This window comes from Lontra canadensis, unplaced genomic scaffold (assembly GCF_010015895.1).
Source record: "Lontra canadensis isolate GAN:19392208 unplaced genomic scaffold, GSC_riverotter_1.0 scaffold141, whole genome shotgun sequence".
Classification (NCBI taxonomy): Eukaryota; Metazoa; Chordata; class Mammalia; order Carnivora; family Mustelidae; genus Lontra; species Lontra canadensis.
Window position 1 is genome coordinate 2,616,855 of NW_022631135.1, and position 23,672 is coordinate 2,640,526.

The 23,672-nt window shown below is 40.5% G+C and overlaps 1 pseudogene; it reads right to left on the reverse strand.

Moving 5' to 3' along the window:
• Window positions 1-6,582: 6,582 nt before the first annotated feature.
• Window positions 6,583-19,485, reverse strand: LOC116858658 (annotated as a pseudogene).
• Between the last annotated feature and the right edge of the window lie 4,187 nt (window positions 19,486-23,672).

Here is a 23,672-nt window from a genome sequence, read left to right on the forward strand (position 1 = left end):
CTTAGTAGGAAGCCTGTTTCTCCCTCCCACACTCTCCGTGCTTCTGTTCCTCTCTCACTGTTTCACTCTCACATAAATAAAAGAAAAATAAAAGCAAGCAAAAAAAAAAAAAAAAGAAAGAAAGAAACTCTGGTGGCAACTCTCTCAGGTCCCCTCTCTCCTCAGGAGCTTTGTGCTATCACTTTGCTACAACTCAATAAATCTTGCTTTGATGCCCACCACTTTGTCTAGTCTACCTCTTCATTCTTCGAAGTGGTGTGACCAAGAAGCAGGGGCACCGACAGAAAAAACCCGGTTACAAAACAAAATACTAAAACATTGATTACTAAACGTAGGCTTATCTATTTTTGGCTTCTAATTACAGAGAAACTAAAAGATATCTGGAACTGTTTGCGCTACACTGGAAAATTTAAAAAGGCATGTGCTTCTAAATATTATGAGATATATTAATAAATTTGCAAATCTAAAGAATTGTGGTTAAAGAGACAGTTCATTTACTACTTAATTTTCACTAGAAATTGAGGTTTCTAAGACTTAAAAATTCTAGTAAATGTAATAATTTATTAGACCACTGGAAATAATAAGGGAAAGTAAGTTTTATGCAAAGAAAGTAAGATGCATTTTTTTAAGAAAAAAATTATGATGAATGGAGATACATTCTTGTTAAGGAAAAGCAAAGTAATTTTGTCCTAACGTGAGCCTGGCTATTTAAAGAGGGAAAACTTAGGACAAAATCAGAGTGTAAAAAAAATTGTAGAAGGTTTGTGAAAAAGGAATCTTTGGAACTCTGAATATGTGATCCAGCCGACTTCCATTGCAAACGCAGCAGCAACAGAATCTATAATGATTGTAACACACCCGGATGAGGTCCATTCTGCTTCTGCAAAAATGGCTCCTCATTTCCAGGCTTTTGCCATCCTGATCTCCTTATAACATGGCAATAGTCTCCTCCTGAATTGGAGAAAATGAAATGGTTAAACAATGGCTGTAAATTAAATGAATAGTCGGGGCTATGGGAAACCCAAGATGGCTGCTTGTTTTTTCCCAGCTCCTTGAAAACCCTCTTTTCTGAGTTTTGCATTCCTTTATCCACTGTAAGGCATTTAAGATGATGACTTGAGTTATAGCCATTCGTGGAGAAACTTCTATGAAACTGAAAACAAAACAAAACAAAACAAAACAAAACAGTCTGCCAGTAACATTTAATTTGTCAGATCCATAATCCAGAAAAACTGATTTTTGTCTCCATTGTCCTCAAACCTCCTCCCTGTAGACCCTTTGAACACCTACCTGCAGCTAGACCTCATTCAATTGTCACTAAGTATGGGTTATCAGTATGTCCTTGTTATTGTATGCATGTTTTCCAGATGCGTTGAAGCCTTTCCCTACCACAAGGCCGATGCTCTCACAGTGGGAGGGGACCTACTACAAAATGTGATTCCACTTGAAATGTATCTTCTATAATCTCCAGTGATCAAGGCACCCACTTCACTGGGTGAATCATATGGGCCTTAATGAAAACCTTGCCGACCTGGAATTCTATCAAATATAACCTCCTGCTGATCCCTTGTCTTGTGCTAGGATGACCACTACTGTAAGTCTCTAATGCCTTATGCTCAAGCCTGTCATCAACGAGAAGCCTTCACAGGTGACCAAGTATTCTGAACACATCATCAGAGGAAGACCTCAGGCCCCTCTGAAAAGAACCTTACCAAGTGTTCCTGACCACTAACACTGCTGCAAAACTAGAATATATTCAGCCTTGGGTACATGTCACACAGGTAAAAAAGACTCCACCTGACACCTGGTCCTGGAGACCTCCAAATAAAACTGATAAGGAAGTGAAGTAGCTGACACTGAGGTATACTGCTCTGGCTGAGAAGACAGATCAAGACTTCCCACTTAAACCAAACACTGAAACCCCTTCTTCTTTTCCCTTCCTTCACTCTGGCATTGGCCTGGAAAGGTTATACCCTCATCTTTATCTCCCAGGCCATTGTTAAGATGGGTAGCCTCTGGAATTTAGAGCAAACTATTTATTTCACACTAGGAACCTGAAATCTGAGCCCTTCCATCTCATCGGTCAACTCCCCTGAATTCACATAATCAAGTTAGAAAAGGTCTACCAGGAGGCTTTCAGGATTCAGGATTCACTCCTTTGGGCAGGTTCCTACTTCTTGGGCAAGGGTATAAATATAAACAAGGCTGTGATGGGGAACTTCTCCTTAATTCTTGAAACTGTTGGAGAATCCATTGCGAAGCAACAGCTGCCCAACTAAGATCCATAGGCGCTCTGACCAAAGTTGTTCTTGATAATAGAATAGCCCTTGATTATCTGTTGGCTGCAACTTTAGCCCGGATTAACACTTCTCGGGAAGTTAAAACTCAATCACATAAGATTCACAAAGCAAGCCTTTTGGCTTAACAAAGTGACTCCCTCCATGGGGTCTCCCTTTTTTTTTTTTTTAAGATTTTATTTATTTATTTGACAGAGATCACAAGTAGGCAGAGAGGTAGGCAGAGAGGGAGGGAGATGGAAGCAGGCTCCCTGCTGAGCTGAGAGCCCGACAGGGGACTCGATCCCAGGACCCCAAGATCACCTGAGCCGAAGGCAGCGGCTTAACCCACTGAGCCACCCAGGCGCCCGGGGTCTCCCTTTTTTACTTGATTTTGATTGGATTGGTTCTTAGGGACCAAGGAGGAGAACAAAGGTAGGGGAAATGTAAGTAAAATTAAATTTCCCTACCACTTGCAGCCCATTGATAAATACCTGGGCATGCAGAATGTGACATCCCTCAAGGAACTCACAACTGCCTTAATATTAATGCTTTGCCCGCTTTGCCATTTTGCCCGAGACTAAAAAGCATCCTTAGCTTGACAACAACAAGACTTCCAGGATCCTTTAAGTCTTCTTTAACCTCAGAAATCCCTTCAGAGACTTGTTACCTCTACTACCTCCCAACTCCAAAATATATAATCAAAATCACATGTCACAATCACAAGTGCATCTCTTTCTGCCCATGGGTTCTATTGACATGCTTTAATAAAAGCACCTTTTTGTAGTAAAAATGTCCCAAGAATTCTTAGAATTCTATTTTGCTCAAGGACCCTGCATTAGGGACCACGGCTTCAAAGCTCACTCCAAACAATGAGAATTATCCCACTTGTAGTAATCAGAATAATCTGCCTGGTGCATTATATTCTTTCAAAAGCTTTAAATGCAGCACATCAGAAAAGGAACCAAGGATAACTGAATTAAAAAATATAAACCTGAATTTATAACCTCTAAATATCCCAGAGACAATGGTCATGACCTGTGAAAGCCACACAAGGGATCAGCAAAAGTTTCAAGAACCTCAGAGCAGTAGCTATGAGTGGCATTCATGCCTTAAATTTTGATCTTGTCTCTCAGTTAAACTGAAAGTCTGATCAAAAGGAGGGGATTGTTGGAAAGAAAACCACCAGCCCAAAATGGCATTACTTAGGTAAGGGCCCCAAGTCAATAAACCAAGACTAAACATCTAACCTAAATGCAATGGTAATACCCCCACAAATGTAACCTTTCACCAGTCAACATTGAATTTTCTGGTCAATTCTAGAACATTTACTGATAGGTCCCTATTACTCCCCCTTAAGAGGGAAACCTTGCCTAAACAATGCATTCCTTGCTAATACATTCCTTTTTTTTATACCCCTTCCCTGCCTTTAAAAACCTGTCTCTTGAGACGCCTGGGTGGCTCAGTCAGTTAAGCGGCTGACTTTGGCTCAGGTCATGATCCCAGCATCCTGGGATTGAGTCCCACATCCGGCTGCTTGCTCGGCAGGGAGCCTGCTTCTCCCTCTGCCTCTGCTTGTGCTCTTTCTCTCTCTGACAAATAAATAAATGAAATCTTAAAAAAAATAAAATAAAATCTTTTTTAAAATTATATTAAAATAATAATAATAATGTTTAAAAACCTGTCTCTTGTTGAGTTCAGGGGAGCTCCCCTCTGCTTGCTAGATGGGATGCTGCCTGCCTGATTCCTGAATCATTTAAAAAGCCAAATTAGATCTTCAAAGGTACCAGGTCGATTTTTGTTTTTTAACACTGGTAATCCAGTCAGTAAAATGTGTGAGTTCTGTGAGCCCCTACAGCAAATTAACCAAACTGAAAGAGGGGGGTCCTTGGACCCTCTGTTCCATAGCCAGACAGTCAGATACACAGGTGACACAACCTGGGCTCACCACTGGGATCTGAAGTGGGGAGAGGGCAGGCAGTTTTGTGGGACTGAGCCCTTTACCTGTGGGACCTGACATGCTTTCCAGGTACACAGTGTCAGAATGGAGTTGAATTATAGGACTCCCAGCCGGTGTCAGACAATTAATGGTGTGGGAAACACATCGGGATTGTGCGTCAGAACTGAGTGAGAGTCACTGTGTGTTCTGTAAGGTAAAAGATGAGAAATCGGCCTCTGGGTTGCTATAAATATATATGCCTAGATATTAAATTATTAAAAATACGACAACAGGCCCAAAATGGAGTCGTTTATTCTAAACCAAACAAGACTTAATGCCTAACCTCACTGCAACTTCAGCTTCTCCCAGAAATGCGGACTTTAACCAGCCAACCTAGAATTTCCCCGGGGGCCCACTCCAGGAATTAATCTTTAAGTTCTCCTTAGGAGAGCCACCTAGCCTAAAATAATGCATTGTTTTGATAATAATTTTTTTCACTCCCTCTCTGTCTTCAAAAATCTTCCCTTTTCTAAAACTCAATGGAACTTTTTAAAGAGATGAAATGCTATCAGATTCAGGAATCATCAAACAAAGCCAACATGATGTTTAAATTGACTCAGTTGGCTTCTTGGTACTTAGTAATATTTAATGACTAGCACACTTGCGGCTTCCTTGTGGACATTAATCCAACTGATACAGTGAGGTACGGTGTAAGAATAAAAATACCTATGTGTGTATCTATATATTTGCCATAGGACCTAATAAAACTTTTTAATTTTTTTTAACATACCCCTAACCATTATTCTGTGGCTTGAACTGGCTCCCATAAAAAGAAAAGAAATTTAAAAATTATTTTTGCTCACCTGTGAATTATACTCTGCTGCCTAAAAATACTAGTTGAAGCCAGAATGATTTCTCTCTCCAAAGAAAGAATGTAGGAAGACACTGCTCTGGGGATTATGATCTGTCAGAGCTCCTCATTTATAAGTCATGGTAAATAAAATGAGAGGGGTAGGCGAGAGGGGCAGGAGATAAGATAGCTCAAAGTAATAAAAATTTTGCAGTATTAAAAGATAAGGATCGAAATAACTTGCAGAGAGGCAGCTTGGTTGTTTAGTCATGGTGATTAAGCTGGGAAACCATGGGGATCAGGTGATTCTGCAGTTTCCGGGGCTAGAGAGAGGAAGTAGCAGTGCCTGGGGGTGACATGGGTGATGAGGAGGCTGGGGCCACCAGGTACCAATGTAGCCACCAGACAACGGTCTAGAAGACAGAGTAAAGAAGCCTAGATCCAGCACGAGGTTTTAAGGATCTGAGTATCATAGCCCCTGGATAGAGAATCCTGACTTGATGGGAGCGGAGATAAGGGCTATATCTGCTGACCAGAATATCTCTAGCCTACCAGAACTGTGAAGAATTAAATGGAATGGAAATAAACATCTGGGAAAAGTCTAGGAGAGCAATCGTCCTATCCTTTGTGAGAAAAAGGTAACTCCAACTCTGAGGGAGCCTCAACCACTCCCACATGAACCCAAGAGCTCCCTGGCCCTCCTGTTTATCTCTTCCCAGAGTTAATCAGTGACCAATGGAGAGAAAAAGAGCTCAGGATCTTGGGACTGAGGCACCAACAGTGACTAGGGGAAAGTTGACAGGGTGGCCCTTGATAAGGAGGCTCCCTGGCTAGTGCAGACTGCCACAAATCTGAGTATCCCGGGTAAGGCTTTGTTTTACAATAGAACAATGTCAGAAGGGAATAGGGTGTGGTCTGAAGGAGATCATTTCTTTTTTCTTTTTTATTTCCATTCTAAGTAGCTAATTTCCATACAAGTACAACTTAAGAGTGGAATAAGGAGATAATGCAACACTTTTAACTAGTTAAAAAAGCTATTCATAATTTTTAAAAAGTTATTCGTAATTACAAGAGGACCTTGTTTTTCAACTTCCTGTGTCTTAGTCAACTAGGATCAACTACCCTCTGCATATTTGATGTTCACCCTGTGTGTTGACAAATGATAGAAAAACATTTGCATGCATTAGAGTAGATAACACAAAAGTTTTCTAAGGTGCCCCTCCATTTAAATACATGTTCTGTTACACACACCCACGCTTACGCAGACTTACCTCACCTCTCCACGTAGGATAAAGGCACCTCCCACAAATGAGTCTGTGCTATATCAAATATGTAAAATGTCAAACATGTGAGACAGAGCCACAGCTTTTTAAATTTTAAGTTTGTTGTTTCGGCCAATTTGTGACAGCTCTTCTAAACAGACACGAAGCGGGTTTTTTTGTTTTGTTTTGTTTTGTTTTTTCTCCCTTTTTTTGCCAGTGCAATCCTGAAAGTATGCCCAGGGGAGGGGCTCACAATCATCTCCCAGGTCCTTGCCCTAAGTGCTGAGGGTCCTTCTCAAACACTCTCCCATACAGGACCCGCACTCAGGCACAGAAGCCCTGCTCCGGCTCCTGGGACATCCATCTCCTGGAACCCGATCAAAGAAATCAAAGGATTAACTCCAATGCAGAGCTTTGGTTTCCAGCCCAGAGGCTCTTCTCCAACAACCTCACTCTAAAATAGTAACACGCACACAGGATTTGGTGTCAGAAGACCCATGTGCCAGATTTAAAGGTCGAATAGGAGAGTGAGCTGGGTGAAAGTGCATCAAGTAAACTATGGCAGAAGTGGTTTAAAAAGATGTATTAAAAAATTCTTTTAACTCATGAAATAGTATCATTATTGCTCCTGTTATAACAACTTCGTAAAATAACATATCCATGAAGCAAGCTATAGGTGCATTTAACTTGGGCCTTCTACACCACGCAAATAAAGAGAATATTAGTTGCCATTGTCCACAAGTGATTTCTTTTTATAATTCTCCATATCCCTACTATTGCCTTGGATCTCAACACCACATTTATGTAGAAAAATGAACCCCAAATTTTCCATCACAGCCTAAAGACATCTAGAACTGGGATGCCTCAGTGGCTCAGTCTGTTAAACAGCTGCTTCAGCTCGGGTCATGATCCCAGCATCCTGGGATCGAGTCCCACATCTGCCTCCTTGTCCAGCATGGAGCCTGCTTCTCCCTCTGCCTCTGCCTGCCCCTCTGCCTGCCTGTGCCCTCTCTCTCTGACAAATAAATAAAATATTAAAAAAAAAAAAGGCATCTAGAACCACAACTTTGCTTCCATATTATAGATCCCCCTTGCCTTTAAAGTTTTGCCATATAATGTAAGTCACGGCATTGCAAAACTGCTTCATAATTTCAAAGATTTTCATGATGCCAAGTCTACCCGATCTGCTCAAAGAAATTTATCATCCTGAATTCCTCCTACCTCATCATGTCTCTCAGGAACAAGTTGACTTCCACTGAGAATGATCTGTGGAAAACATAACATGTGGCAAATGTGCCACTAAGGGAGAATTATCCAAACATGGTGAAAGCTGACCCCACAAACTCCCCACAAGTTCTCAGGCCAGTGGTTTGACACTTCAGTAATGTGCATATCTATGTAAGCAAAGGAGAGACAGAGGTGGTCAGAAATCTTGGAAATATTTTCTCTGGAAGAGACACAATCTCAAGGAATAGAGGAAAATTTGTTAAGTTGTGTCTGTCAGGGAGGAAGACTTTCATGTCCCCTTCACGGTCCTTCTAGTCAGAGTAAGAACTGAGTTGACATGAGACAGATTAACAGCAGAAAGTCAAATTGAATTTTGTACTTATGGGCAATCCACACAGACATGGAAATTCCAAAGGCAGTCAGGCGAAATGAGGTACACATGTCATTCTGAAGTAAGGAGAAAGGCATAGGGGTCTTGGAATTCAAAGAGATGGAATGCAATTCAGAGGAAGAGGAAAAAGAATAACCATTTGGTAAACAAATGTTTGCAGAGCCACTCAGAAACAAGGGACAGAGACAATTTGTTCAAATAGGCCTTGTGAGGGATTCGGTTCCTCCCTGTCTGCCACTCTTCATTCGTGTTACAACATAGTCAGAGTTATATACGGTGATAGATCTTCTCCTAGAGGAGATCTTTTATCTGAATTCTTCTTAGGCAGTTGTGGGGAAGATAAAGAGCTTTTTCTGTGTCTGCTGACTTTTGATTTCTTTTTATCTCACAATAATCTTCATGCCAAAACGGCTCATCTTGGTGTAGCCAGCTTTTGTTTCCTACACCTCTGAAGCAGTCTTTTCAAACTGCAGGTCATAGACATTAGTGAATCCTAAAATCAATTCAATGGGTCAAGATTAATTCTTTTTTAATAAAGTGAAAAGCAATAAACTAGATTTTTAAAAAGTCAGAGCACCATTGCTCATAATTAGAGATACTTTTTTTTATTTTTTGAAAGATTATGTTTATTTGTCAGAGAAAGAGAGAGAGCACAAAGCAGGGGAGCAGCACACAGAGAGGGAGAAGCAGACTCCCCACTGAGCAGGAGCCCCTTGTGGGGCTTGATGCCAGGACTCTAGGATCACAATCTGAGCAGAACTCATACACTTAAGCTTAACCGACTGAGCGACCCACGCCTCCCTAGAGATAGTTCTGATGAAGGATAGTTGGAAGGCAAGCTGGGAGAAGGGCCCCACCCTAAAAGGAAACCACCCTTGGAAGGATTTTACACCACCCTCAAAGAGCCCTCCACCCTTTCCCCTGTGACAAAAAATCTGATTGGATGACAGGTGCAGGGAGGGTTAATAAGATTGAAACAGCCTGCCAACAAGCTCATAAAAACCCCTAGACTTAGAAACACCGGTGGCAACCTACCCTTTCAGGTCCCTTGATTCCTTGGGAGCTTTGTACTATCACTTTGCTCTCACTCAGTAAACCTTGCTTTGCTGCCCATCACTCCATCTGGTCTACCTCCTCCTTGTTCAAAGCAGCATGACCAAGATCCCGGGGCACCGATGGAGAATCCTGTAAGATTTCTAATTCTAATTTGAACTTATTAATAAAATATTTGTTTAAAGCCAATCTATTATAAATCATTCACTCATCTTGACTGCACTGCCTTGTGATGGAAAATGAAGTTCCTATTCTGGACTCCAGTTGAAGACCGTTTGGAACACATTGCTCTAAAGCCACCTGACACAAAACAAAAAAGCACGGAAGTTGCAGCCTTTTAAACTTCCTGAGTCTGGATGGTCGAGAATGGATCAATCTGCTTTGTGTTTTCCTTTGCAGCCAAGAAAACTAATTCCGTTTTTGCTAAAGCTAAACAAATAAGGCATCCTGGGGGGAAAACTTCAGTAATCAATGTTAGCATTATACCAACTAATTGAATCCAGTACAATTTTTATTTATTTTAAATGCAGTGATGGTCTAGTTAAAAAAAAAAAAAAACTAATAGATAAAAATATCCATTCTAACTCACTGAAGCTTTTTTTCCCTCAAGTAATATTGACCTTCGTGTGCAGTCCATCAACAGCCCCTAATACATACATCTCATCTGTTCACTTCTCAGACATCTTGTAAGTTAAGTGACAACACAGGACTTTCTGACAAACTGTGTAATTTCCCTTGTTTCTCTTAAGCTCAGTGAACGTGAGCTTATCAAAATAAGTCATTCCCAGAAAATCTAACTGCTGGGACAAGAAAGGCTTGAAGCTTCTGGCATAAGCACTCCAATCCATAGCCTCTGGGTAGGCAGGTTCATTTTGAAGCTGGGACTTCAATACTGAAGTCAGCTGGCCAACTCTCTGTTTCCATGTCATAGCAATACACTTGGACCACTTCCCGTGTGCAGATTCCACTCCCTACAGAAGTGAACGCAAAGTCACACAAATACTGGTTCCAAATTTTGCATGGTCTCAAACCAATGGAATCATTTTCATTAGAAAATAGGTACAACTTTATCAATCCATAAGCACTTTCAGGATAATCAAGGAGATAGCTTGTTACACTGGCATAGCTCCAATTTGACTCTGCGCCTCCCATAATGATCTGAAATTATCAATTGACTTGGGTGGCTTGTCTTTTTTACGTAAACTACCCCCTTTTCAGCCAACTTAACAATTAGAAAACTCCCCAAATACAAAGAATAATTTTAGCTCCCCACTGACCTGTCTTAATTTATTTGTGGTTAAGTTTCTTCCACTGGATCAACAAGTAACCAAGCAGTCAAGAGAGGAGCCTGCCTTACCTTGAATGCAGATGCTATGAAGGATAAATTTTAAAGATCTGCTTAAGTTTAAATTTATTTTATTGCCTCAAGATTTATTTCAATATGATTAATGGATGCTGGCTGCAAAGTTCTTTAAATCTGGCCTTGGTTCTTTGTGTTGCTTTGTTTCATTTTGTTTATGTCACTTGACTTTTCTTCTTTTTTTAATATTTTATTTATTTATTTATGAGAGACAGAGAGAGAGAGAGGCTGAGGCATAGGGAGAAGCAGGCTCCCCGCTGAGCAGGGAGCCCGATACAGGACTCCATCCAGGGACCCTGGGATCATGACCTAAGCCAAAACACAGATGCCTTATCATCTGAGCCACCCAGGCACCCCTTGACTTCTCTTTAATTCCAATTTTCCTTCATATGAAATTGAGATGATAACGTCCACCTCCTTCTGTACTCATAGGGATAATGTTTTTTAAATGTCAGTTCAGAAATCTATGCTATCATTAATTTTGTGACATTAGAGCTCATAAAAGCATTATTAAAGAAAAATGTGGCTTGAAAATCAATGAAGACTTCCCGAGACTGTCATGGCCAGCGGGTTCGGGATGGGTGTGAACTACCTGTCATGTGCACGCTGGTGTTGTGGGTATTCGCAGCAAGGAGGTTGAATCTCATGGCTCTGGCCCATGCAGAGTGGAAGGGAACAGCTGAGAGAAGGTGCAGCGTGTTGTACCACGTCACAGGGTAGAGAACGCTGTCAACGTGAAGATCAACCACCACTACAATGGCCAGGTCATGGGGAAAAAGTCAAAGCTAATGAAAATGCCAGACTTCCCAAAGGGAGGGTCAAAAGTCACAAATTCTGGATCCTTGGAGAAATCAAATTGAATTTCAGGTGCAAAAAGATTGTACTGCTAACAAAAAGCAAAGAAGGGGGAAATTAGTAAGAAAACTGCCAAGTAGAGGTGCTCTGTATCCATAAAATTTTTCCCCTTCATGCTGATGTGCATATTTAAAACAATTACACAAAAGATTTGTATGAATCACACCCAGCATACCACTGTTTTATTACCATGATGTTAATCAAAAACCAGTTTCCCTCAACTAACAAATGAAATCATATCTACAAATGATATTCAAAAAGTGAGTATTTCTGTCTTAACATCACAGGTTGAAATTTTGAACCTTACAAATTTCAGATTTTTTATTGGTATATTCTTGAAATACCAACAGCACTGGCAGTGTGAAGTCTAATTCATGTTAATAAGATTAACTTTGCCATATCTCCCTATGATACTGCTAGGTTTATATAAGTGAAGTACATTTAAAGTGAATTTAGACAATGTCATAGCAAAACCTTGCTAATCAGTAAGCCATTTGTGATTTTCCCAGCTTGATTATTGTCCCCAAATTCCACTTTGCCTGGACTCAGGAGTATTTGCTCAGGTTTTGATTAGGCTCGATGTGTACTTACACATATTCTGGCAACACATCCTCGGCTTCAGAGAGGATAGCTGACTCCTTCCTGCTCCGACTGGGTGGTAGCTTATCCTCCCTCCTGCAGTGATCAGCTCAAGGACGGCAGGAAGCCTAACTGGACTCATGGCATGATGAGCCTTTCGCCAGTGTTCTAGGAGTAAGAAATGCACTCTTCCTCTCAATTTTGCTGCTACAGAATGTAAGCTTTGTGTTGGGCACATGTGGCCTCTAAAAGGACAGCCTGTGTAAGAGCTGGAGGACAGGCTAAGAGAGCTAGAGGAATGGCTGACATCTTTAAAGCCTCTGACGGATAGACTACATCTGAAACTAGATGCACCCTTCCTATGTTTTAGAGTTTTTCAGATACATAAGGAAATTCCATGGAGTGTTTTTAAGTAAATTTCATTTGGGGTTTTCTATTTTTGCAATAAAAACCGTCCTAATGGGGGTACCTGGCTGGCTCAGTTGGTAGAGCATATGGCTCTTGATCTCTAGGTCATGAGTTCAAGCCCCACGCTGGGCATAGAACTTACTTGAATTTTAAAGAGAGAGAGAAGAAAAGACAAGCCCTAATGGAATGAATGACTGACTACAGCTTAGTAAAATGTTAACAAACTGAGCCAGAAAACTAACCTTGGTATTAAATCATGGATGAAACTACATTTTGCCTTCTTTCTCAGAGACTATTAAAATCTTTGTGAGAATATTATCCCATTGTTTCAATTTTCTGCCATATTCTGTTTAATAATTAATTCAAACTCAGAACACTTATAGGAGACCAAGGTAAATAAAACCCCCTGTTCAACTAAAACATAATAATTAAGAATTCATTCATTATGGTTGTTTCACCCACATTCAACAGAGGAGTATATATACATACCATATACCAAAGATAAGCAAATGAAGAAATTCTCACCTTACGGTAGCGTGCCAACAGCCCACCCTCAGAATCAAACACCACATCAATGTTGTATTGGTAAAGACCACCATGAGGACACCGAGGGTCACTGGCTCTGCCTGACTTCTTGCCCCAGTATTTGCTACAATGTAGATAGAGTTGTCTTTGGCCAGACAGCTGAGACTTTGTTGCACCGGGGTGTAGCCAAACCTAACTTAATACGTATTGCCTCAAGCTTACTATATTTTAGTGATTTCTAATCTTCCAAAATGGCACTTTATTTGCCTGTTAGTTAGAACACAAGCTCTAGGTTAAGAATTTAATCAGAAAAGATCGAACATTTCACAAGCAATATAATCTTCATCTTTATGAAAACTGATCTCTTTTATTCTGCTTATTTTTTGAAGTACAATTGACACACAATATTACATTGGTTTTATGTGTAGAAAATAATGGTGGGACAACTCTATACACCATGCTGTGTTCACCACCAGTGCAGCTGCATTGGGCACCATATACCACAATCACCATCTGGTACTACTACAGACTGACTACATCCCCTATGCTGTGCCTTTATTCCATGACTTATTCATTCTATAGCTGGAAGCCTGTACCTCTCACTCTCCTTCACCTGATTTGCCCAGGCCCCCTAAAAGCTAATCTATTTTAATGTACCAGACTCTCAACTGCCATGTGAGACTGAAGCACAGAAAAGGAGGTGGATTAAGAGGAAAAAGAAAAGAAAAAATGCTTTCTCTCATAAAGTGCTTCCAGACAGTTAAATGAAGGGGTTGAAATAGAACACACTCCCCTCCTCCTCCTCCTCCTCCTCCTCTTCCTCTTTCTCCTCCTCCTCCTCCTCCTTCTTCTTCTTCTTCAAGATTTTATTTATTTGAGAGAGAGAGAGCAAAGGGAGGGGCAGAGGGAGAGGAGAGAGAAAATCTCGAGCAAACTCCCTGCTGAGCACAGAACCCAACTCAGGGCTTGATCCCATGACCACAAGATGATGACCTGAGTGGAAACCAAGAGTCAGATGCTCAAGGGACTGAGCCACCCAGGTACCCAACACACTCTTCTTTTTTTTTTTTTAATTTAATTTTATTTTTTATAAACATATTATATATATATATATTTTTTTTTTAAAAGACACATTTATTCAGCGTCATGATCAGACTATTACATTTAGCAATCAACAGCATGGGTGCAAAAAAAAAAATCTACATTAAAACCCTTTGTTGGAATGCTTTACACTTTCCACAGAACAGAAACTAAAATAACCTGTTATACAATTAGTCACAAATACAGTCCTCGAGTTTTTTTGCCCATACACATGAGTATTGTCTAAAACATGTCTTCTTTGTAGCAGCTAGGCCCTGCCACCACTGTGCTTGGCTGAGTTCACAAATCTGTTGTAACCTGTAGCTTCCCTGTCACTTCTCTGGCTCTCCTCTCCTGCTAAGCTTTGTTTCCTGGCAGTAATTAAAACCTTCTGCCACTGCCGTAGCTGCTGCTGCTGCTGGAACCACCATAGCCACCTTGGTTTCGTGGTTTGGCGAAGTACTGGCCTCCACCACTATAAGGGCCAGAGCTTCTGCCTCCAAAATTGCCTCCTTTCATGGGTCCAAAATTTGAGGATTGATTGTTGTAATTGCCAAAATCATTATAGCTTCCGCCACCTCCAAAGTTGTTTCCATCATTACCAAATCCGTTATAGCCATCCCCACTGCCACCATATCCACCACCACCTCGACTGCCACCAAAGCCACCTCGACCACTGAAGTTTCCTCCACGACCAAAGTTGTCATTCCCACCAAAACCACCTCCACGACCACCACCAAAGTTTCCAGAACCACTTCGACCTCTTTGGCTGGATGAAGCACTAGCCATCTCTTGCTTAGAGAGCGCTTTCCTTACTTCACAGTTGTGGCCATTCACAGTATGGTATTTTTGAATGACAATCTTGTCTACAGAATCATGGTCATCAAATGTTACAAAAGCAAAACCCCTCTTTTTGCCACTGCCTCGGTCAGTCATGATCTCAATCACTTCGATTTTCCCATACTGTTCGAAATAATCTCTTAGATGATGTTCTTCAGTGTCTTCTTTAATGCCACCAACAAAAATCTTTTTCACAGTTAAGTGGGCACCAGGTCTTTGAGAATCTTCTCTTGAGACAGCCCTCTTTGGTTCCACAACTCTTCCATCCACCTTGTGTGGCCTTGCATTCATGGCTGCATCCACCTCCTCCACAGTGGCATATGTGACAAACCCAAAGCCTCTGGAGCGCTTGGTGTTTGGGTCTCTCATTACCACACAGTCCGTAAGTGTTCCCCATTGCTCAAAATGGCTCCTCAGACTCTCATCGGTTGTTTCAAAGCTCAGACCTCTGATGAAGAGCTTCCGCAGCTGTTCAGGCTCTTTAGGAGACTCTGACTTAGACATGACGGCGGTGGGAGGGGAGACTTTAACAATGCTTACTCGGCGGCGTCCATGGGCAGAAAGCAACATATAATATATTTTTATCCCCAGGGGTACAGGTCTGTGAATCGCCAGGTTTACACACTTCACAGCACTCACCATAGCACATACCCTCCCCAATGTCCATAACCCCACCCCTCCTCTCCCAACCCCCCTCCCCCCATCAACCCTCAATTTGTTTTGTGAGATTAAGAGTCACTTATGGTTTGTCTCCCTCCCAATCCCATCTTGTTTCATTTACTCTTCTCCTACCCCCTTAACCGCTCCATGTTGCATCTCCTCTCCCTCATATCAGGGAGATCATATGATAGTTGTCTTTCTCCGATTGACTTATTTCGCTAAGCATGATACCATCTAGTTCCATCCACGTTGTCACAAATGGCAAGATTTCATTTCTTTTGATGGCTGCATAGTATTCCATTGTGTATATATACCACATCTTCGTTATCCATTCATCTGTTGATGGACATCTAGGTTCTTTCCATAGTTTGGCTGTTGTAGACATTGCTGCTATAAACATTCGGGTGCACGTGCCCCTTCGGATCACTACGTTTGTATCTTTAGGGTAAATACCCAGTAGTGCGATTGCTGGGTCATAGGGTAGTTCTATTTTCAACTGTTTGAGGAACCTCCATGTTGTTTTCCAGAGTGGTTGTACCAGTTTGCATTCCCACCAACAGTGTAGGAGGGTTCCCCTTTCTCCGCATCCTCGCCAGCATCTGTCATTTCCTGACTTGTTAATTTTAGCCATTCTGACTGGTGTGAGGTGATATCTCATTGTGGTTTTGATTTGTATTTCCCTGATGCCGAGTGATATGGAGCACTTTTTCATGTGTCTGTTGGCCATCTGGATGTCTTCTTTGCAGAAATGTCTGTTCATGTCTTCTGCCCATTTCTTGATTGGATTATTTGTTCTTTGGGTGTTGAGTTTGCTAAGTTCTTTATATATTTTGGACACTGGTCCTTTATCTGATATGTCGTTTGCAAATATCTTCTCCCATTCCCCAACACACTCTTCGAATGAGGAGGATCTTTTTTATAATTCAAGGCATAGTTTTACTAGGAAGCAATAAATATTATGTCAATTATATTCCATAGAGAACAAATGCAGCATTATGTACTCAAAATATTTCAGGAAGGAGGGAAGGAAGGAAGGAAGGTAAGTAGAATGGAAGGAAGGGAGGGAGGAAAAGAGAAAGAAAAGGGCTTCATTATGCTGGCTCAGTTTCCTCTTCTGTCAGTACAACATAAAAGCTTTCTTCCTGCCTTAGAGGCTGCTCATGAGAAACCCCAAGATAAATACATACTATGAAATTGCTTCTCAAAGTAGTGTCAAATCCATCCACACTGGGGGCTTATCTGAGAAATAAGGGATTGAGGTGATGAAATGGGTGGAATGATGGGTGGTTTCAAATATCTGAAAGGCTCTAATCTGAAGGACTGAGTCATATGTATGAACATAAAATAAAGGCAGTACAAAGACTAAAGTTATAGAGACAGATATGCAGAAAAAAATAAAAAAATTAGCATCCAGAACATTCTGTCAAAGGAGTGGATTCACTGGTCACTGGTAATTTCAAATATAATATGGCACATCCAGGCACTCAGAGTCTATTAAGTTACAGGGCTCAAATGGAAATTAACTGTGCTTGAATTTCTGCCATGCTAATTATGAATATGAGACCTTAAGCCTCCTTTCTTCCCCTGATATTTAAAATGGAAATAGTTATACCTGCCACATAAATTGAATGGGATAATATGTATAGTGTTCCAGGTACAGTTCCTGGAACCAAGTAGGTACTCAATAAAAAAATAATGGCCAATATGGATTTTGTAACTACAAGAAGACAACCCAGGAAACTGATGGGTTCTCTGCCTTTAGAAGCCGTTGGGTTCTCTCCATCATCTCTCAGCTCCTCTACAGTTCACGTTGAGCTAATCTTTGAATAGAAAGGACAGATTTATGACTATTGCTTCAGACCATTCCTTTTCTTTCCTGCCCTTAGGAAAAACAGGGCAATACTGTTAATATTGACATTCACTAGGACCTGCAATAAAACTACCATGTATTTTCTTTCTATGTATTTATTTATTTATTTATTTTTCTGATAAATAATTAAGGTATTTTAATCTCTCCTGTTAGTTTCTCAAGAGTAAACTCAAGGAGGTGTAGGACATGTCAATATTCTAAATGATAGTATTTAAATACACAGGGATGGGCATGTGGCCCTCTAATATCTCCCTTAGAGAGAAATATTAGTAGGGAAGAAATGGTGGCTTTTTTTAACCAATATTACCATTATATTAAATATTCAATTTCTTCTTTTATAACTCAGAATTGAAAGCTTACCATTTGAATAAAGTTCTGCAAGACGCTAAGAAGTTAAAATCTCATTGGCCACCTACCTTCCCAACTTAAAATAATTCATCTGAGATTAATTATTAGGCATCGGGACATTTTGCCCTAGGAAAGTCAGTTTTATCAGCCCAGGAAAATAGAATGAATTTTAGTACCAGCCTCTTGAATTACTGCAAATAATGAGTCCTTCCTGCTCTGGGAAAAATACCCATAATCAAATAAACATTGGATTATAGTTACGTGGTTACTGTAAACACAGACCTTGCAACACTCAGAGAATATTTTTCCAAAGATGAAAATCCTGGGGCAAGACTGACTCACACAGTAGAGCTCCCATGTTGCAGCACTGGACTTGACTACCCAGTCAATTTCAAATGTCAAAATTATTAAAGACATTCCTTTTGTGTGTGTGTGCTCAACAGATATAATTCTGAACAGATGTGTATAGGTTTGCTAATTTAATTTGCAAATTAAATTACTTTTTAATGCATAGATTTTGCCTGTTGAAGGAATTACATATGAACTATTTAACAAAGTAAATACACCTACAGTAACTTCATCAATCTTTTTTAAGTTTTATACAGATTTTCCCTAAAAAAGTCATGCTGAAACTATAGCTATTAATAATTACTTACATCTCTCAGACAAGAAAACAAAGATGTTCAGATCCAGTTCTTTTTGTTAAAAAGAGGTAACAGTGACAGCTGATGTAGGTGACAGCACAACAGTGTTTAGATTCTATGTGTATTACTTCACTTGACAGTCTTGTCTACTATCTCCGTTTTATGGATAAAGAAACAGAGAGGTCAAGTGCATAGGTTATCTGCTGAACATCACTCAACTAGAAGGTGGTGGGTTGTGGTCTCAGAATTTCCACTCGAGCTACTGATCACATTGCACATGATAGTGATGTCAAAGCTCTTTGGAAACATAAGTTCATTTATCTTTTTACCATTTCTTCAAAGGAGGCAGGTGTTTATGGGTGAACTTCCTTTATCTGGGAACAGAGGTCCCAGATATTACAACTTTTTCACTTTATTGAAACCCAATTAAGCACATTATAAAAACTCTATATGCACATACTGTTCATTAAGAAGACTATAATAAATAACCAACCAAGCATCATCGTCTCACGTCATGCCAGATGGTACATATTATGAGGCATTAGAAGCTTGTCAGTCCAGAGCCGTAGACTGATTACCAGCAAGAATACTAGTCAAGCTTAATGGATTTGCTATTTGTATTTTACAGTATCACAATTTTTTGTTCAAAAATCAAAGGGGTAATGACGTTACCTCTGGGGAATTGCTACATGGAATCCAGTTCACGTCAGTGTCTGGGATATCTTCCAGATAGGGGTAAATGGTCTCTCTTGTGAAAACCCAGGCATAAATTCCATATTCTGGAGTAACAATGATCTATGCGCCCTGTTCAAAACAAGTGGCAGCAAAAAAAGGTTTTTCATAAATCCGAAATACCCACACTCTTTCCAAGTTTCAAGTTTCCTTTACGGTACCCCAACAACCATAAGTAAGGGCATAATATCTGCCTGGCGGCCAGTTTATGTATTTATTTGTTTTATTTATTTGAGAAAATGAGAGACAGAGAGCATGAGAGGGGAGAGGGTCAGAGAAAGAAGCAAACTCCCTGCTGAGCAGGGAGCCCAATGTGGGACTGGATCCTGGCACTCCAGGATCATGACCTGAGCTGAAGGCAGTCACTCAACCAACTGAGCCACACAGACACCCTAACTACTTTCTCCAAAACATCTATGTTCTTGTTCATCAGGAGCGAAGCTTCTTCTTTTGAGCTGGTATTGCTGTTCTGTCTGGTAATATAACAGCATGTTCATAGACTGCAGCTATAAAAGTGTCCAGTGCACCCACACTCAGGATAGAGGGCAAATATTGCCACATATTTTGGAAAATATGACATAATCATAGTTAAAATTTAGAGACCTTCCATAAGCTCAGATCCTCATATGTGGTATCACCGAAGAAACTTTCAGGGTAAAGCCCTGCTTGCTACCAGCTATTCGTATTTTCTCACAAATACGTTACACAACACATTAAGAAAGAATGTTGCACAAGAAAACGGACAGCTGAAGTACATATTCGGATTGACTCAGGTAGGCAGTGCTGTTGCTGACACTGATTCAGAGGTTCATTCTGCTTTCAAAGTACAATTAATGAGCTGATCAGATGAGTCCACCCCAATCCAAAAAACTCTTGGACTCTTTTTTTTTTTTCTTAAATAAAACACATTTTCCTGGTAGTTCGACATTTCCATTAGTAGAGCCAATACTCAACTCTTCTAAAAGGCAGCCATCACAACAACCATTTGTTGAGAACTTATGTATGTGGCTGGAGCAGACACAGACAGACTCTAGGCAAGCTCCAGTTTTAACAGAGCTCACAAAACACCAGGGGAAAATAGAAATACATGCTTGTGATTCTGTTCATTTGTTCATGATCAGTGGCTCTCGACTTTTGCATTATAAGAGGATTTCAGCAGGAGCCACAGATGCTAGTTTGTCTTAGAAAGACCATCAAATAGTCTGAAATGTAGACTGCATTTGTCCGTTTGTAAAACACAGATTATAACATGGTCAGTAACAATGAGTGTCCACTAAGTTGAGTGTCTGGGTCTCTCCAGAACCTGACTAATGAATGCTGTAGTGCTCGTGTGCTGAAAACCAAGAAGCTAGGCTTTGGGTCATACAATTTCTTCATCTTTATAGAACCTGCCCATTTTTAAGTGAAGTCCTCATCCCTAAACACTTGTACTACTACGTCACCCAAAATCTCATTTTCAGGAGATGGTTTCCTTGTGCCTCTAAAAAGCTAAACATGTTTAAGATATTAGATATAGTTGTCATTTATTTAACCCAAGTCTCTGACATTATCTTCTCCCTTTGCTCCCACATCTAACTCATCATAAAATTTCTTTTAAACATCTCTTCGTGTTCTGATTTATTATGCTAAGCCATATTCTGCTTTAAATTTGTGCCATGTGCCTATGTGCCACAATGGCCAAAGTTGTTCATTCCACCATAGCCACCAAATGAATTTTCTCTAAAGTCCAGCTCCTGTTACATCATTTAGACTCCAAAAGAGTCAGTGATTTTCTATTGTTTAAAACATTAATTCTAATAAAAAAATTTTTTTTTGAATTTAAAAAAAGTGGCACCTGGGTGGCTCAGTGTGTTAAAGCCTCTGCCTTTGGCTCAGGTCATGATCCCAGGGTCCTGGGATCGAACCCACATTGGGCTCTCTGCTCAGCAGGGAGCCTGCTTCCCTTCCTCTCTCTCTGCCTGCCTCTCTGCCTACTTGTGATCTCTGTCAAATAAATTTAAAAAAAATTTTTTTAATTTTTTTAAAAATAAAAAAATAAAACATTAATTCTACAAATGTGGTCCATGCCTCATGAGGGGTAAGCAAGTTGATTTTGCAAGATATACAGATAAATACTTTTAATAGTTACAGATTTGGACACCTGGGTGGCTCAGTCAGTTAAGCAACCAGCTCTTGATTTTGACTCAGGTCTTGATCTCCTTGTCATGAGATGGAGCCCAAGTTGGGCTCGTGCTCAGCATGGAGTCTGCTTTTCCCTATTCCTCTGCTCCTCCCCCTGCTTGCTCTGTCTCTGTCGCTCTCATTCTCCCTCTCCTAAAATAAATAAATAAAATAAAATATTTTAAAAAACAGTTATAGATGCCATGTTTATTAGAAAATTTAGGACTCATAAATAAAATCTTTTAAGGTTGGGGGGAGGTGTCTGAGTGGCTCAGTCAGTTAAGTTTCTGCCTTTGGCTCAGGTCATGATCCTGGGGTCTTGGGATCAAGTCCCACATTAACCTCCTTGCTCAGTGAAGAGTCTGCTTCTCCTTCTGCCCAACCCCTCCTCCTGCTTGAGCTCACTCTCTCTCTCACACACAAATAAATAAAACCTTTTGGAGAATGAAGAGAATTTATGATTCATAAACTCATAGATTGTAGAGTTTAGGATGAGGCAACATGAAAGATATCCATCAATCTCAATACCAAGTAAGTAATAAATAGTGTATGGTTAATGCAAAAATCATGGAGATCTTGACATAATGACATGATTAGCTGAAATATGGGAAAAGCTGACATTGTTCAAGTTCTTCTGCAACCTGGACTTCAGATCTCAGTTAATGGCTTTTAGTCCTCTAGATTTTCAGCCCAAGCCCTTGGAATTATACTTATTTCTCTCTTTGTCTCTCCCTCTACACATGCTCAGTCAGGAGACCTTATGCTATTGCAATCCTGGTCCAAGCCACCATCATCTCTGTCCTGGATTACTCCAGTGCCCTCCTGCCTGGTTTTGATACCACTACTTCCACTTTTCCTCAACAGCAATCAGAATGAACCTATTAAAATATAAAACTATGTGACTCCTCTGCCCAAAATCTTTCAATGGCATCCCACTTCATTCAGAGTAAAAAGCCAAGTTCTTGCAATGCTTACAAGCCTCACTATGATCCAGCCTCCTGCTCCTTCTAACATCAACTCCTAGTCATTTCCACCACATTCATGTGGCTCCAGTTGTATTGGTTTCCTTGCTGTTCCTCAAGCATGTCCCCAAGGGCTGTTCTGCCACCACTATCCTGAGGAAAACTGTCTCTTCTATGGTCACGCCACATTTAGAATTTCCCTTTCTACTTCCATCTACTCTATCCTCTAAACCACTATCAAAGTTATTTTTAAAAACTCTTTAATTTGTCATAATATTATATTCTAAAATCCTTCAACGTGTCTTTTTGTTAGTTTCAGAACTTCCTTTGTGCGTCAATGATCTGGCCCTTGCCTCTTATTTTTATTGTTTCTCCTTCCCCTTCCTCCTTTACTCCTCTACTCCTCTCCTCCCCACCACCACCCCAATATATTAGATTCTTTTATAGCATGCTATACTTCCACATCTTTTTACGCATGACTAAGTCTACCTAGAAGGCCCTGACTGATTTACCCAGCTGGCCCCTGGGATCCTTGTTGTTTTCCAAGGTAAAATGGACCCATTCCTGGCCCTTATATTGATCACAGCATTATCATTCTATGACCTTTTTTTTAAAGGTGATTTTTAAAAATATTTTATTTATTTATTTGAGAGAAAGAGAATGAGAGAGAAGGAGAGAAAGAGAGAGAGAGCATGAAATGGGAGGGTCAGAGGGAGAAGCAGACTCCCCACTGAGCAGAGAGCCTCATGCGGGACTCAATCCCAGGACTCCAGGGTCATGACCTGAGCCAAAGGCAGTCACTTAACCAACTGAGCCACCCAGGCGCCCACATTCTATGACTTTTAATACAGTGTTAAATGAGATGTTTGAAAATACTTAGCACAATGTGAGGCATTTTCTAAGTATCCAAATTTGATTACCATGGTAATGAATGATGTTGATGATAACAATGCTCTGTCTCCTCTTCTAGACTGTGATCCTTAAGAAATAGAACTTTTGCACTATTCATTATCACTATCCAGCTCAAGCCTTGCCTGACATATAGTAGACATCCAAAAAATTCTTTGACTTGAATTTGAAGAGACATATGCAAGGATGTTCAAAGAAACATCATTTATAATAGGAATTAATAGTAGTAATAACTGTAATAAGTAAATAACCCAAAACTAGAAAACCTAAGCATCTGTTGAACAGGCTAAACCACAGAAAAAGGTCCAGGGACAAAGTCCATCAAAAATGATGACTCAGAGTCAGCTAATGCGGCTTCTTGGTTCAGCTTGTTACTAAGAAATCATACAAACACCTGCTTCCATGTGGCCACAAAGCCTCTGTTCTCACAGATGTGCATCCCAAGTTCCTGGTTTCCACAGTCCTTGTGAAGTGAATATGGCAGGTCAGAGGAAGTTAGATGATGAGCCTTTTGCTTTTTTACTGTTGGCTGGGGAGAGGCCCTGACACGATGCCTGGAACCACCACTGCCCTCCTCTCCACATTGTTACCACCTCATGGAGTTTACCCAAGATCTCACGGCAGCCAGCCTAGCCACACTCACCATATTCATCAATAACAGAAAGGACACATGAATATTGTTCTCACCAATGTACCAGACAAGATGCAACCAGGAAAGCAGAATCCACACCAATTGTCTTAA